We start from the raw sequence: 17489 nt of genomic DNA on the forward strand, positions 1-17489 counted from the left end.
ACCACCGGCCCAAAACAATAAGGCCAACCGATCACAGAAGACAATATACAAAACTGGGAGCCAGAATGAACATTTCCTCTTCATAAGTTGATTATCTAGAATGGAAAAGTCAAGGCCAGGGCTGGGCTGGGGCTCAGTGGTAGAGCACTCACCTGGCACAGGTGAGGCCCTGAGTTCGATCCTCAGCACCACATACAAATAAATAAAGTTCATTGACAACCAAAAAAGTGTGTGTGTGTGTGTGTGTGTGTGTGTGTGTGTGTGTGTGTGTGAAGGCCAGAGCTGGGTGTGGTGGCTCACACTTATCATCCCAGTGGCTTGAGAGGTTGAAGCAGGAGGATCGCGAGTTCCAAGCCAGCCTCAGCAAAAGCAAAGCACTAAGCAACTCAGGGAGACCCTGTCTCTAAATAAAATACAAAAGTAGGGCTGGGGATGGGGCTCAGTGGTCAAGGGCCGCTGGGTTCAGTCCCGGGTACCAAAAGCAGTCAAAACAAAAAGTGGTGGCAAAGATGTAAAGAAATCAGAACCCTAATACACTGCTGGTCAGAATATAAAATGGGTCAGCCACTATGGAAAAACAGTCTGGAAGTTCGATAAAAGATTAAACCTAGAGCAATTCACTCTTAGCTGAATATCAGAGAGAAACAAAAACATGTCCAAACAAGAATTTGCACACTAATATTTGTATCAGCATTACCCATGATGGCCAGGAAGACAACTCAAATGTCCATCACCTGATGAGTGGACAAGGAAAATGAAGTGTCTCTAGACAAGGAATACTATTCGGTCATGAACAGGAATGAAGATACTGATGCATGCCACGACGTGGATGGCCCTTGAGAACACGCTGCCAGGTTAAAGATCCCAGAGGCCACACCTATGCGGTAGGTTATATATGTCCAGACTGCACAATTCTCTAGATAGAAAAAGTAGATTAGTGGTTACCTGGGCTTAGGGAAATGAGGGACGGGGCTGATAGTTACAGGGTAAGGATATTTGGGGGTAGGGGGTGAAAATGTTATAAAAATCATTGTAGTGGCCGGGCACGGAGGTGTGAGCCTATGATCCCAACGGCTCATGAGGCAGGAGGACTGCAAGGTGGGGGCCAGCCTCGGCAACTTGGTGAGGTTCTAAGCAACTAAGCAAGACCCTGTCTCTCTCTCTCTATATATATAACTCTGTGTGAGTGTGTAAAATGACTGTGGTAATGGCTGCACATCTGGATACAGCTCCCTAGTAGAATACTTGCCAGGCACACAGAGAATCTGGGTTCAATCCCTAGCAATGCTGGAAAAATCTGAATTGCAGACTTTAAATGGGCGAATTGCATGACATGAAGATTACGTCTCAAAGCTGTTACAGAGACACCGCCAAAGACAAAAATGAGCAGCCCAGATGGGATGTCACACCAAATCGCAAAAGGAGACGGTCCCGTCCCCGTGGCTGAAGGCACTGGCAGGAAGAAGCCAGCAAGCCTGCAGCCCTGAGTTCTGCGGGAGGCTCGGGCTGCCGAAGGTGGAGCACTCGAAACTGCCACAGAAGGCTCGCGGGCTGGGGCAGAGGGTCAGGCGACTGTGTGGACAGGGAAAAGCCGGAGAGCAAAGAAACCGCGGGAGGAGCTGAAGGGCAGCAGGGGAGGAGTAGGGTGGAGGGGACTGTGCCCTCCTTGGGAAGGGACAAAGGCTCTGCCTGGTGCTTGCCTTGACTCGGAGGAATGAATGAGCCAGAGTTACAGAAGGCAGGGGAATTGTGACCCCAAGTCAGTAGAGGAACGTGGGTGGGGATGACAGAAACAGGGACATGTAGAGAAACTATCCTGAGAAGGTGGCACACGGGTTTGATTGTAGATATAAGAAACCCTCAGACTGTAAAGAGCGGCCAGCTTGCTCCCTGAGCTGTAGCCACCAAGTCGACCCCGCAGGAGCTGAAGGGTAAGCCCCAGAGCACGGCCGGTCCCCAGTTCTTGCTAGAACCAATCACACCCGGAGGGTCGGCCTGGGACACCTGGCTGGGTGTGAGGTGACAGCAAGGGCAGAGTGAACATTCTTCCAGGTCGGTGGGGACACGGACTGAGTGGACACTCTGGGGGCACCCTGATAGGGTGCTGGGTGACTGTCCAATTCTGGAGAAATCCTGGGGGCTAGCTAACTACACAACGGTAGCCTGGAACTGGCCAGGGCTGGGAATATTGTCACCACAGAAGAGGATGGAAAAGCAGCGATGTTCCTGGTGGAGCTGGGAAACCAGCTGTTACAAATTAGCCAGCACCCAACGGGGCTTCAGAGTTGACCCTTTTGAAATGCACCAGTGCCGAGCCTAGTGGCACATACTGTCATCCCAGCAGCTTGGGAGACTGAGGCAGGAGGATCACAAGTTGGAGGCCGGCCTCAGCAAGAGCCACTCAGGGAGACCCTGTCTCTAAATAAAATACAAAATAGGGCTGGGGATGGGGCTCAGGGGTTGAGTGACGCCGAGTTCAATCCCTGGTACTCCCCATTCCAAAAAGAAAGCTCTAGTCCTCTGAGGGGCTGGGGGCAAAGAATGGGCACCCAGGTGCGCAGCACTGAGCCTTGGGCGTCCTGGAATCTATGTGGGTGTGGCTGAGGCACTGATGACGTGTGAGGTCTGCATGGAAGAGGCCATCAGAGCTGGCAACGATCCAACCCACGCTAAGGGGAAGAGCCCCGGGACCAGGGGAGCAGCCCCTGGCATATCAAAGGAGGCTGGAGCAGTGCAGCCCAAGTGGGGTCTGGAGGAGCGGCCCGGCAGAGGGAGGAGGGCAGCGCAACCAGCCTCCTAAGTACCTGCTACGTGGAGGGTAGGTTCTAGAAACAGTCCCGGCCTTCACGGGGTAAAGGCGAGGACAGGACAGACAAGTCACGGGTTTCACACCCTTTTTCACCTGACCCCAAACACCACTGATTTCAATCACAGCCTCATTTTCCACAGCCTGATGAGAGGGAGGGACGCCCTGATGAAATCCGCGTTCCACCTCGTACATGCCATCCCTGCTGCAGAAATGTTCAAACATATGCTTTGAAAACTCAGTGAGGATGTGACAAGTGCCATCAACGAAGAAATACATTATTCAAGTCTTGACAGCGCGCAGGGCAGAGCAGGAAGCCACGTGGGCAGGAGGAGGCCACCTCCGGGAGGGAGGCGACAGTTGCGGTGAGACTCCCACCCTCGGATGAGGAACCCCAACGACACACCAACCGGAGGCCAGATTCAAACAGTCTCTGAGAAGCCGGGGGCTGGCGTGTCCTAGGGAACCACAGAAGGCCAATATGGCGCGGAGAGAGGGGACCAGATGACCAGGCCAGAGGGGCGGGCAAAGGCAAGACAGGGAGGCCAGGGAGGAAGTTCAAATCTGAGCCAAGGGCAAGAGGGGGCCATGGTGAGGGTCCCACAGGTGAGCCACAGGCTCAGGCTGGCCAGGCCCAGCCCAGGGGGCATCGGCTGAACCATGCGCCTGGCGCCCGAGGGGTTAAGGGAAACATTGGCAAGATGCTTGTTGACAGCGAGAGATTTGTAATATTTTTTAATGTTGCTACAAAATACAGCGAGTAATATTTTTAATCAACAAATATACATACACACAGAGGAGTCGTGCGAGAATAAACACCATCTGGGCAGTGCCAACGGAACCAGAACGGCGGCTCCAGAGCCAGGCGGGGTTGGGTGCCTGGTGGCATAGGCCCACTGGTCACTGTGCCACCAGAGCTGGCCAGGGAGGATCCCGTGTGGCCGGCGGAGGGAGGGCCGGATACAGAGCATCGCAGGGAAGGAGTGTCTTCCAGCTGCATGACCTTGCCCTTGACCTCCAGCTGCATGACCTTGACACACATTTTTAGTTTCTCTGCACTTTGGTCATCTGTGAGGCGCAGGCCCCCTAGGGCTGGGCAGCTCAGGGATCAGGCCTGAGTCTGGATGTCAGCTAAGCCGTTTCCTAGCTCTGTGACGTGGGGCTGAGGGGGGGGGTTGTTCTCTCTAGATCCACGTCTTCACCTGTGACATGGGGATAAAGCAATGGCGGGCTTCACAACAGGGCTACTGTGAAGAGTCCCAGGAGCCACCTACAGAAGCCAGCTGGCGCGAAGGGGACCGTCGGTACGAGCTACTGTGTGAAACTGCAAGGCGCTGAGCGAATACTAACCCCTGCCACACCTACGTGGCCCCTGTGAAACGTGTGGACAGTGAATAAGGACAGTCGGGGTTCCCACGCGCTGCAGGTCCAGTCCCTGGTGTTCTCCAGGGGACTCTGGGACCCTGAGCACGTCTCTCCCCTTCTCCTCCATGATGTGCACAGAATTCAACGGGGCCGACTGTTTCTAAAGCCCACACGGGCCCCACATCTCACGGCCCAAGCTGGACCTGCCCTCACCTGGAGTGATGGGGAGAGGCTGAGGAGGAGGGGTCTGTCCCCACCTGCACGGGCATCTGGGAAGTCCCACAGAGGCAAGGACAGGTGAGGGAGCGGTGCAGGGTCTACCTGAGTCACACCCGCCCACAGAGACCTCCCCCTTCCTTCCCAGCAAATGCTCCTGGAAACCCAGATTCCTCTTCCCATGACCACAGCCCAAAGCCTGCCCTCACCCCAAAGCAACTGTGATCTACAGGAAGGCCCCCCTGGAAGACCTCGAGGGTTCTTCATTCAACTGTGCAGGTCTATGAGTCAGTCACGGGCCCCCCACAGCTAGAAGGCAGGGGGTGAGGGCCACGGGTGCTGCTCCCACAAACCCAGTGGCACGAGTAAGAACCGACAGGAGGTCAGTGACAGAGGAGCTGTGCTGACCTCATGTGACTAACAAGACTCAAAGCAGCCATAAGGACCGACGCTCTGCTGTCACTACCCACGGTTGTCCCCACTCTGCGCCCACTCCGGGTCCTAAAGGAGGAAGGTGTGACCGGCTCCCTGCTTTAGGGATTTCAGTTCACATCGCTTCCTGCTGCTTTGGGCCTGCAGTGGCACAGATATCACCTGGTGACAGAACTCGTCCCAGGCCACGAGGTCAGTAGGAGGCCGGCCCACTGCAGAGTAGGCTGCCCAAGTCCAGGGCCTGCGCCGTGACCATGGGGGCGACAGGTCAAGAGCAAGGGGAGGGGCACTTGCTCAGCAGAGTCCATGGGCTCACACTGACCCCGGAAGGACAGGCTCCCAGGGAACCCAGGAGGTAAAGAGCAGAAGGGTCCCGAGAGCTGATAGAGCCAAGGAACCAGCAGAGTCCAGAGGAGGCTGGGCCACCAGGGAGCCCGGTGGACTTGTATGAAATCGTGAATGAAAGCTTGATGCCCCCACTCCACACCGTCGCTGTGTCCCCTGCCCTGCTTGGCTCTTTGGACATGACATCCAGGGGCCTACTACTGTGCTGTTACTCCCAGAATATGAGCTCCATCAAGGGTTCCATTTGAAATGTGCATCTTCAGTGCCTAGATAGTCACATTTGAGATGCTCAGATATTTGTTAAATTCAACATTTATTAAAAGCAAGATGCGGTGGCCCACACCTGTCGTCCCAGGGGCTCGGGAGGCTGAGACAGGAGGATTGAGAGTTCAAAGCCAGCCTCAGCAATGGCAAGGCGCTAGCAACTCAGTGAGACCCCATCTCTCAACAGAATATAGAATAGGGCTGGGGAGGGGGCTCAGTGGTTGTTAAAGGCACAGGTCCACAACACCGTCCTCATGTGATGGAGCACTGTGTGTGCTGGCTCTCCTGAAAAACTACCTGAGAGAATCAACTTCACAGGGGGAAAGGTCTAACCCGGCTCACCCCTTCAGAGATCTCAGCTCCAGTCACTGTCCCTGTTGCTTTGGGTCTGTAGTGGCCCACTACATCACGGTGGGAGTACGGGTGAGGCGAGAAGAGGCCAGTTCCCACACCTGCTTCAAGGGCACACCCCCAATAACCTAAAGTCCTGCCACTAGGCCCCACCCCCAATAGGTCCCATCAACTCCCCAGGGTGCCAGAGGCTGATGACCAAATCCTTAACACGTGGGCCTTCGGGGATGCTTATCCAAATGACAACAAGTACAAAAAAGATCTAGCCGTCAACTTTATACTCAGTGCTTACAGTCACATGGGACGTCACTTTCCCACGTCCGCATATGAACACTCACCCTGGGAACACCATATCACATCCAACCACGAGAATGGGAAGTTACGCTCCAGGTCAGTGTCACATGTCAAAATACACTCTACTGTCCTGATGGCTAAAAAGAACAAACAAAAATCAAAAAGTGCTTATGGTCAACCAGAGCAGACAAGGGCAAGACATGGGCCAGTGACATGACAGACGAGCACAGCATACAAGCCACAAAGCAGTCAGGCAAGACAGCGCTGCTCGAGGGCCCCAGGAGTTCCTATAGCAGAACTCCAAGTTCAACTGCAGTGAGGAGGAAGACAGCCTGAAGAGATAATCGCAGAGAGGGCGGGGGCAGAGGCAGCCTTTGGGAGTAAGGAGGTATGAGCAGGACAGGGAGGGTTCAGAGGGGCCCTGAGGTTCAGCCTGGCAGTGAACAGAGGTGAGGGAACCCAGTAAGATGTACAAGGTCACTAGGTCCCATCAGTCGAGACTGCCGATGAGTCTTCAGGAGGCTGGAGTGCATTCTGCAGGCCTCTGGAAGTCACTGATGGCTCCTGAACAGACACCCAGCCAGGATGGGCTCTTTGCACAAGACAGTCCCCAAAGCAGGAGGAGGGAATGAGATCGTAGAGGGCTGGGGGCAGGGTGGTCACCACCCGTTAACCAGCAGTAAGAGGACTGAGAAAATGTACTAGCTGCAGGACCAGGTGGGGACCAATGGCTATGAAAGACAATTAGGCAACGAAAATTACCGAAGACCCGCCTGTGTCAGGAGGCACGCACGGGGCAGGTGGGAAAAGCGACTTACAGAATAGTACATACAATGTGATCTCATTTGTGCCATAAAAAAGGAAAGGGTACACTTGTATATATAGGCTTGGAGAAAGTCGGAAAGGATTTATGGAGAATTGGGAACAGTTGGCATTTAAAAATAAGATGCATTTTGCAAGAAGAGAAAGTCACAAAGTAACAGACAAGAGATGACAGCGAGGCTCCAAGCCTGCTTGCTGGGAAGGGGGCGTCAACAGCGAGCTGAGAGCGGCGTGGTGCCAAGGAGCTCCTTCCCCGGGCGACAGGTCGCAGGAGGCTGCAGGAGGTTGCATCTGGAGGAAGAAGTTAGGGAATCCCTGGCGCAAACCAAGCCAAGAGACGGGCCAGAGGGAGGGTGCGTTTCCTCCACCCTCCAGAAGGGGGCAACATAGCTCGTGGCTGGAGCCAGGAAATCAACCCCCTGAGTGAAGACAAGGGCGCCTATTTAAAGCTAATGATAAAAGCAACTGTGACTTACTATTCCTTGAGCACCCGCCATATGCCACGTTCCAGGCTACACGCATTCCCTGAGCACCACCATGCCACAGACGGAGAACGGAGTCGGGGGGCTGAACAACTCACCCACGGCCACAGATGGCCCGAGCGCCAGGGCTGAGACTGGAACCCCAACCCCGCGCACTGAACAGTGATACCCGTACCAGTGGCAGGAGTCACCTGGAGCTCCACAGAGGTGACAAGAGACCATTTGAAGAGCAAGTCTCCTGCCCTCCATTAATGGTGCTTGATGGAGCCCAGGGAGGGGGACTGAGGAGCATCTCTCTGAAAACAGACAACCTACATGAACTTGTTGAATGTCATGGACATGAGCATTTTTTAAACTTCAAATGTCACTCTCTGGGCATGTTTGAGAAGTAGCCAGTGGAGGCATCGGTTCCATATGGGCAGGAGCAGGGCCACCACCTTGCTCTAAGAATAGAGAAAGCGTGATGCTGAGCACGGGAGGTGGCCCAGGGTGCCCAGGATCTGTGCAGCCGAGCCAGGCCCTGACCACCACTCCACCCACCCAGTGCCACGCTTCCTGAGGATACACTGGGCACTGTGCCAAGCCCCGGGCAAAGAAAAGGAGATAAGTGCATCCCTGATTGTCCCCAGCCTCAGCTGATGGCCCCGTAGGCAGAGAGGGCGGGTGGGGTTGGCCGAGCACCAGGGCAGTACCCACATGGCTTTGTGGGGCCTGAGTCTGTCAGGACACCCCAATCCGAGAAACTGCCCAATTCTGGGATCCTAAAAAGATTCTTCCTCTCCTTGCCGAAGGCTGTTGCCGTGGAGATCTCCCCCCCCCAGCCCTGTTTTCTAGGAGCTGAAATTAGACCCACCGGCTGCTTGCCACAGATCTGAATCCCAGAATGTCAGGACCAGAGGACCCCGGGAGACCTCCTGGCCCAAGTGTGGCAGGGCCAAACGCTGCAGGTGCCAGGCAGGCGATGAGAACAGGTAGCATCGTCCCATCAAGAGAGAGGGCGAGAGAGAGAATGATCAAAGTGCAAGGATGGGGTGGTGGTAAGAGGTGCCAAGGCGTCACCCCAAGAGGGCAGTCACCTCGAAACTCCGACAACTGCAAAATGCTGCCATATGGGAGCAGACCAGACGCTCAAGGCTTTTTTCCAAAAGAGCTAAAAATCCAATTTATGTAAAGCCGCTCATTTTTTTTTTTTTTTTTTTTTAGAAATACTGGCAATTAACTCAAATCTATTAATACCATGAGGTTTCTGGACTCGTGGCTGAGGGCAAGAAAACAGCCATGGCTTAAATCTCTGCAGCAGGTGTTTCACTGAGTGGTGTCAGGCTCAGGGCTGGTGACGGAGATGGAGAGAGCAAGATGGGGCTGCTCACATGGCCGTGGGGGGGCAAGGGTGTGAGCTGCCTTCAGCCAGGGGCAGTGAGCAGCACACCGCCAGCAGAGTCGCAGGGTGACAGGCAGAGAAGGGACTGAGCCAAAGAGGGTCAGCCCAGCACTGCAGGGGGAATGGAATCAAGCAAAGATGCAGGGCAGGAGCAAGCGTCCCCTGCTGAGAGGCACCACGCCAGGCGCCAGCCCTTCATCTAGAGGCAAGAGGGAGAAGCCCAAGGTGGGACCCAATTAGCTCTGGTTCTGAACAGTCCCTGCAGTGCAGGAGGGGCGTCTGGGGGATGTGCTCCCCCCAGGTGCCTGCATGTTAGGGTCACCAGCTTGAAAACCGTGGAGAGTCCACTCTGCCTTTACGATAAATGCCCTGGTGGCCCAGGAAACGGGGATTTGTGAGAACTGATTCTACGGGAGAGAAAGATGGAGGGTCGAGGGTGGAGGGTGTGGGGTGTGGACCTGCACTAAGAGAGGTTAGGAGAGAGGGGATGACGGGACGAGAAACGGCCACAAGGTACAGGCCAGGACCTGTCACCGGGTGTAAAGCAGGGGAGGAATGGGGGGTGCTGCAGATTTTCTGGTGGAGGGGCTCCATGGTGGAGTCACAACCTAAGGGACAGGTCATTCCTGTTGGAGGCAGAGGGGGTGCCGGCAGGTGCCACATGGATGTAGGGTATGAAATACAAGCACAGGACATGGGACACGAAAGGAGAGCTGGCAAGGGACATCTGAGAGAGCGCTGGGTGGAAGAGCTGGAATCCAGAAGTCGTGGGCTCCTGAGGAAGGATGGAAGAGAATGGCCAGAGAGACCCGGGGTGAGCAGGTGACACTCTGAAGGTGGAGAAAAGAAAGGGCAGAGATGGCATTTTGCCCAGACACCAGCAGAGAAGGGACTGAGACGATCATAGGGACCGGGGTGGCCTCCCAGAGTAGCACCTTCATTTCCCAAATGAGGGAACTAGCCCCAGATGAGCTTAGTCAGAGTTAAAATCAACAACTGCCCTCCAATTTATACGTACATATGAGTATAGATATGTATTTTTCTGGTACCAGGGATTGAACCCAGGGGTGCTTAACCACTGAGCCAGGTCACACCCCCTTTTATGTTTTATTTAGAGAACAGGGTCTCCCTGCATTGCTTAGGGCCTCACTAAGTGGCTGAGGCTGGCCTTGAACTTGTGATCCTCCTGCCTCAGCCTCCCAAGGTGCTGGGATGACAGGTGTGTGCCACCATGCCTCAGCTTAAATTTAAGTTCCTACAGATTTATCTTTTTCTGAGAAAGAGTTTAAAACACTGTGCTGGATAGAGTTAAGGACTACTGCCAGGGAATTGCAAGTCTGACTTCCTGAAGTCAGAAGGCCAGGGGGAAATCACAATAACTCTTGTACTATTTAAATTTTGTCACTGCTAACACTGATGTTCAAATAAGCCCCTGAGAGTTGCTCAATCTGTCTTTCATGTGCGGCTAACAGCAGAGTTGTGAGGACGATCCTCTGATCATCTACACACAGTGACACCGTGAATTTGGGGATCTCCAAGCCATGGAAACAGGGCACCAAGGGTACGTCTACACACAAGTGTCTGTCCTTCATCAGGCCCTGTCTCAGCAACTGAGGAGGAAAGTTAGAGAAAACTAGAGCCCTCTGCTTCCCTGAAGAATTTGCTCTACTTTGTTTCCTAATACCTCAACACATGTCAGAAGATGTGACATGTTTTGGCAGCATCCAAAGGAATAACATATGCGGGAGTACCTAGCCCAGGGACGGGCACACGGTGTGGATTCAGGCAATGTTTGCTGGACTTGAAATTGGAACGCAGACACCATTCATTGGAAAGCAGAAGCTGGCTTTCCTGTAGTGGCTCCTTCAATCTGCACTCACCAAATGGGCAGCCAAGTGGGGCTTCCAAACTGAAGACGACTGGGAAAGCCTGTGATCCAAGCCCTTGGGGATATCTGTGTTCAATGGGAGCCTGGCGGTGCTACGTGGGATCTCCATCTTGCACAAGAGGAAGGCCGACCCCTCTGCAGTGTCAGGGCCTAAGTCCGGGTCTCCTGAGATCTCATTTAAAACACGGACTTCAAGCAAAAGAGGCAACTGAGAGGCAGACATTAGAGGTGGGACAGGCTCCCAAGCCCAGGGATCCACATGGAACAAGAACAAAAGAAAGATAAAGAACCTGCAGGGGAAAGTGAAAATACAAAACAATATGACAGAGAGCGTCAGTGTTCACGCCGAGACATCTGAGGCAAGCTCGAAACTCGGCTGATCAACAGCATGGTGGAGAGGAAGTCTACTGCACAAGTGTGAAATGAGTCTGTGTCGAAGCCATGAAAGGCCAAAGTCTCTTGCACAGCTGCCATCGTGGTCACCAGGACTGTCATTTCACTAATACAAGCATGGAATCTGAACATACATGCCAATAAGCCCCCCACTCCAACAAGACAGAAAACCTACAGCTAACATACTTAATGGCCACTGCTGTGCCATATTGTACACTGACTGTTGCCAATACAATAAGACAAGAAAAAGAAAGCGTATTCACATTAGAATGGAAGAAGGAATGTGGACTTTATCTGCAAACATGATCCTACCCATAAAATACCTTAAGGAATCAACAAAACAACTGAGTTCAACAAAGTTGGCAGATACCACACGAGTATTCCAAAAGCCAACTCAATCAACTCTATTTTTGTACACGCGCGATGACAAACCCAAAAATGAAATTCAGAACACAATTTCATTCACGAGAATATATAATAGAATAAAACACTTGGGAATAATTCTTCTTCTTTTTTTGGCATTAGAGATTGAACCCAGGGGCACTTTAACACTGAGCTAGCTACATCCCCAGTTCTCTGATAATTTTGAGACAGGTCTTAGGTCCCCTGAGTTGTTGAGATGACATGTGCATCTCAGCACTGAGTCCCCTGGGAATAAATTTAAGAAAAGATGTATATACTGAAAGAACAAAACAGGGCTGAGAAAAACCAAGGGAGATCTAATAAAGAGGGAGATATTTGATATTCACAGACCCAGAAGATTCCAAATTGTTGAAAACAGCAATTCTTCCCCAAAGTAATCTGCAGATTCAACACAAATCCGATCAAAATCCCAACAGGCTTTTCCAGAGAAGTTGACAAACTGATCCTAAAATGTGTATAGAAACGCAAAGGACTCAGAACAGCTAAAACAATCTTGAAAAAGAACAAAGTCGGAGGCGTTACGCTTCCCAATTTTGAAACCACAAAGCTGCAATCATCCTAACAGTGTGCGACCGCCATAAGGACAGGCAGAGATCAATGGAACAGGATGGAAAGTCCAGAAATAAACCATTATTTTTACTCGATGGATTGTCACAATGGTCCCAAAGTAATACAAGTGGGAAAAATAGTCTTTTCAAAAAATAGAGTCTGGGTCTGTGGCAGTGGTGGGGGACAGTGATGATTACCTAGCAACTCTGGAGGCCGAGGCAGGAGGACTGCAAGTTCAAGGACAACCTGGGCAATTTTGTGAGACCCTATCAAAATAAAAATGGTAGAGCACTCCTGGGTTCAATCTCCACAAATGCTTAAAAAAATAAATAAAAAGATTTGGAGAAATAAGATAGGCAAAAAAGATGTGTTTTGATCAGAGTTGGGCAAGCTGGTATTGGAGCTGAGTTCTACCAGCATTTGATTTTGTAAATAAACAGAGCCTTAGCCACACCCACAATTAACATATCACCTGGGTGGCTTCCACCAGCTACTGAAGGGGTGGAGTCATGACAGAGACCTCCAGTCTGCAAAACCTGTAGTATTTCCTGTCCGATCCATTACAGGAAAATTTTGTTAGGCCCTGATTTAGAGCCTTACCTCTGAGCATACAGAAAAATTAACTCAAAACAGATCACAGACCTAAATATAATAGCCCAAACTACAAAACTCTTAGTAGAAAAAAATAGCAGGAGGAGCTGGGGCTCAGTGGCAGAGCACCTGCCCAGCATGTGTGAGACTCTGGGTTCAATCCTCAGCACCACATAAAAATAAACAAATAAAATAAAGGCATGCTGTCCATCTACAACTACAAAAAAATTAAAAATTTAAATTTAAAAAAGTAGGAAATTTCCATGACCTTAGGTTAGCCAAAGATTTCTTAGATAACACCACCAAAAGTACAATCAATTTTTTAAAAGATAAACTTCATCAAAATTATAAATATTTGTACTTCAACACCACCATGAGAATGAGAATACAAGCCACATATTGGAAGAAAATATTTGCAAATCAGAATATTTGCAAATCAATAATAAAGGGTTTGCACCCATCACAAAGAAATCTTATAACTCAATAATAGAAAGACAAATAACCCGGTTAAAATCAGGCAAAAGCCCTGAATACACATTTCACCAAAGGAAACATATGGATTGCACCGAAGCACGTGAAAGATGCTCAACATCATCCAGCAAATGCAAATTCAAACCACAGTGAAACGGCACTTCCCAGCCACTAGAATTGCTATAATTAAACAGACGATGCCAAGTGGTGCTGAGAGTGCAAACTTGAACCCTCACATATTGCTAGTAAAGATATAAAACGGTACAGCCACTTCAGCAAACAACTTGAAGTTTTTACTTCAACATGACTCCCCAGATTCCTAAACAGTGGCTTGGGAGACTGAGGCAAGAGGATTGCAAGTTGGAGGCCAGGCTCAGCAACTGAGCAAGGCCCTAAGCAACTTAGCAAGACCCTGTCTGAAAACGAAAAATAAACAGGAGTAGGGATGTGATCAGTGGTTAAACTCCCCTAGGTTCAATCCCTGATTTAAAAATAAAATAAATAACGCAACAAATCTCCTCCTAGGATGGCTGAAGACATACCACCGATGTCATCTTTTCAGAGAGGCATTATCCATCTCCTATGTAACTCTGTCCATGTGCAAAAGTCACTTGTAAACATCATGTTCATAGCAGCATCATTCCTGACAGATGTAAACCAGAAGCAATTCCAATGCCCATCAGCTGGTAACCGAATAACAAAATGCAGCACGTAATCCACACAACAGGATCCTGTTCAGCAATCAATGTGCACCATCAATGAACCCACATCAAAAACAAGTGGTACAGCACTTGCCTCGAAGGGAGGGGTTTCATCCCCAGCACCACAAAAACAAAACAAAAACACCCCAAAAATTACGCTAAGAAGCCAGATGTAAAAGATATACAATCCACTTACAGGAATTATCCAGATAAGGCACATTCATACAGGCAGGAGGCTTTAGTGGTTCCCTGGGAATGGAAATGGAGAATGACTGGCACGAGGTCTCTTTTTAACTCTTGTCAGTGTTCTAAAAGTGGATTGGGGTGCCAGTGACCCAATTTTGTTAATTTACTAGAACATATTGAAGTGGATAAACTGCATGGTATGTAAACGTAACTCAATAAAGTTGTTTTTTTAAGGGAAAAGGGAAATCAGCATCACCTGATGGAGCGTTTTGACGGCTCTGCTCCTGATTAAAGAACCGCAATGGGGCATCCAGGATGGTGTGTCCACAGCCCTGTCTGGCAAGCCAAGGCCACCAGTCTGGCCTCACCGCCCAGTAACCTCCTCCAGCAGTCTAGCCCCTGATGATTGCCACGCACACAGGCCTGAGTCTGAGAGGTGAGCCTCCAGGTCCTCCACTCACTCACTGTGACGTGGGGTGACTTCTCTCACTTTGGAAATGGGGATCTCTCATCTAAGCTGGGGATCGGGGTTTCTCACAGGTCAGCATGTAAAATACCTGAAACAATTCTCTTAGAATACAGTGGGCACGGTGCTTAGCACAGAGTGAACATACTCCTCACAAGGCTGGCTTAGGACTTGCCCTGCATGTCACCTTCTCAGAGAGGTATTATGTGGCCGTTCCATCTCAAGAAGGCCAATCCCGTTACTCTGCACCCTTCTGATTTCCTCTGCAGAGCCTGCAGTTTTATTCTTTGGCTTCTTCATCCTTCTTTCCTTTTGCTCCCCTCCCCCTACTAGGCTGGGGTCTCCGTGATGGCAGGGACCTGGGCTGTTACTGTCCTTGCGTGGCCAGGCTGGCTGTTGGGCAAGCATCATGGTAATTAATAGTAGGCACCTGCTGAGGAGTGACTGGCAGCACAGGCTCAGAGCCCTGGCACAGGCAGTGTGTCTCAGGACACTCCCTTCTTGGTGGCCCCCTCTGCTTCGGCCCAAAATCAGCTTCAAAGGGGCAGTGAACTAAGACTAGGCGGAAGCAGCCCAGAGGCTGAGGAAGTCGGTTTCCCAGGAGTGGAGCAGCAGGAAAGAAAGGGGAAGAGAGGATGCAGGACTGGGAGAAGGTCTAGTCACCAAGATGGCAGCTCACGGGGTGGACAAGTAGCTGCATACAGGACATGCCTGCCGTGGGCCTTCCCGGATTGCAGGACCAGGTGAAGCGTACTGATGGAAACCATCTTTCCCTATTTTACACATGCTTGCTCTGGAAATTGGAGTTGAATATAATTGCAGCATTTTTGCATTCATTAAATTCCTTTTACCTTCCCTGGAATTAGGGCTTGAACTCCTATGTAAATTTATGCAAATAAACATGCAAATGAACAAGGCCCTAGCACTTCATTTTCAAGGGACTATCTAGGACCAGGACCTCAGGATTAAATAGAAGTGGTCCCTAAGAATATGTCATTTTCTCTGAAGGAGCCAGGGCAGAGAGTCCTCTTGGTCTCATTTGTTCACTCTTTGAATTGCTGTGTTGATCGGAGGGTCTTTTTTTTTTTTTAACTCACCAGCCCAAAGACAAGGTGAACCCCTCAACCCTCGAGCAACTCTGCTTACCAAAAAAGGCCCCATCTTCAGCACCATAACATCCTTTCTCCCAAGCTTCCTCTTTTGAATCGGGCATATAAGCAGAAGCGAGGACATGGCTTTCCAGATGTGGGGCTGTGCCCCTCACTGTAGAGCTCTGTGCACAAGTCATGGCTTCTGATGAGTTTGCTCAACTGGAAAAGGAAGCCATCACCAAAGATCTTTCTAGTTTTAATAAACTTAAGTAGGACACCAGCATCACTGTGCGGTTCAGCGGAGGTCATGTCACAAATTTTAAGGCTGCCCTTACGTGTATCCTGGGGCGGGGTGGGGGTAGAGAGAAAAAGCTGGTTTTCTGAAGGCTCTGAAGTTCTAGATGGAGGAAAGGTGTTAACCTCTCTAAGGTGGGTGCTCCATCTTTAAAGAGAACTCACAGTTTGCAGAATCATGAACCAAACTAAACGGTACCAAGGACATCTCCGGAAATCCTACTTCTGGCTCTGGCCTCTCAGCCTTTCAAGGGGGCCACCACCTCCCCGTTTCATCCTCACCACCAGCCAGGTCCTCAACAAGACTTTATGCCATCTGGGCAGCACCAAATGTCCCCACAAGGCACCTCAGTTTTCTAACCGCTTTTCCTTACATCTTCATCTCCTCCTGGGCGGCTCCTACAACTGTCTCACACACACATGCTTTTTTAAAAAAAAATTGGTAATTGAGGCTCAAAAGACAATTTGCTCATCCAAGGTACACACCTAAGAAGCCCAGAAATCAGACCTCTTTTTCTCAACATAGTTAATTCCCCTCCACGCAACTCTGTGCTTTTAATTTAAATTTGGTCCGTTTTGCTGTGTTCATTCATTTAACCACTGAACACTTACTAACCATCTGCTCTGTGTGATCCGCAGGTGTGGAGGAAGCGCAAGAGCAGTCCTACAAACAGCCCTGGAGCTAACCTACTTCAATCCCACCTCTTCCACTTGTTCACTATGTGCCCTTGGATAAATCACTGCAGGTGATCTCAGTCCTCCTTAATCTATAAAATGGGCGAACAGAATTCTAATTCTCTCATAGGTCAACTGAAAATTAAGTCATACCTTTAGAGGGCTTGGCACAAAACATGGCCTCTACTACATGCCGAGATCTGAGGGGGCTTTTATTATTCCTCTAGGTTCTGGGGATAGAGTAATGAATCCCACATGATCCTCCTTCTCCAGGAGCTTACAGACTAATGGGAACAGAGTAAACAGATAATCCCAATCATCAGTGGTACTTTCAAACTGTAATGAAGACTAGGAAAAAAGCAAATATATGCCAAATAGTAGTGGCACACATCTGTCATCCCAGCACCTTGGGAGGCTGAGGCAGGAGGATACCAAGGTGGAGGCCAGCCTCAGCAACTTGGCGAGACCCTGTCTCAAAATTAAAAAAAAAAATAATAATAAAAAGGGCTGGGGATGGGGCTCCGTGGTTAAGTACCCCTGGTTCAATCTCTGGAACCAAAATCATCATCATCATAAAAATAATGTGTAACAGTAGTAGGAAGCTCCTTTACAGTCAGTCAGTGGTCAGAGAAGGATTCTTGGATCTGAGCTAGAAAAATGACAAGAGGCAGAAAAAAAGACAGCAAGGGGGAAGAGAGAACAGACAAAACAGAGATGTTGTGCTTGATGGAAATTGGTATCTTCCAGGAACAGGAGGTGTTGAGGCTGGTGAATAGGTGGAGGGAGAGGTGGGGGATGAGGGAACGGACCTGGGATGTGGTCAGACAGGTCAGCAGGCACTGGGGCAGCTTTTATAAACCCAAGTAAGGCATCTCCTCATCTTAAGTGCTCTAGGAATCCACTGAAGACTTCTAAGCCAGGGGAAATGTATGTTAATTGACCCGCAACTTTTTTATTTTGTTCAGAGACAGGGTCTCACGGAGTGGCTTAGGGCCTCGCTAAG

General features: G+C 50.4%; 1 protein-coding gene across 1 annotated transcript in view; it reads right to left on the reverse strand.

Moving 5' to 3' along the window:
- Positions 1-17489, reverse strand: part of CHCHD6 (coiled-coil-helix-coiled-coil-helix domain containing 6) — a 180168-nt gene that overhangs the window by 161882 nt on the left and 797 nt on the right. The window lies entirely within an intron of this gene.

This window comes from Spermophilus citellus (genome assembly GCF_964194105.1).
Source record: "Spermophilus citellus genome assembly, chromosome: 19".
Lineage (NCBI taxonomy): Eukaryota > Metazoa > Chordata > Mammalia > Rodentia > Sciuridae > Spermophilus > Spermophilus citellus.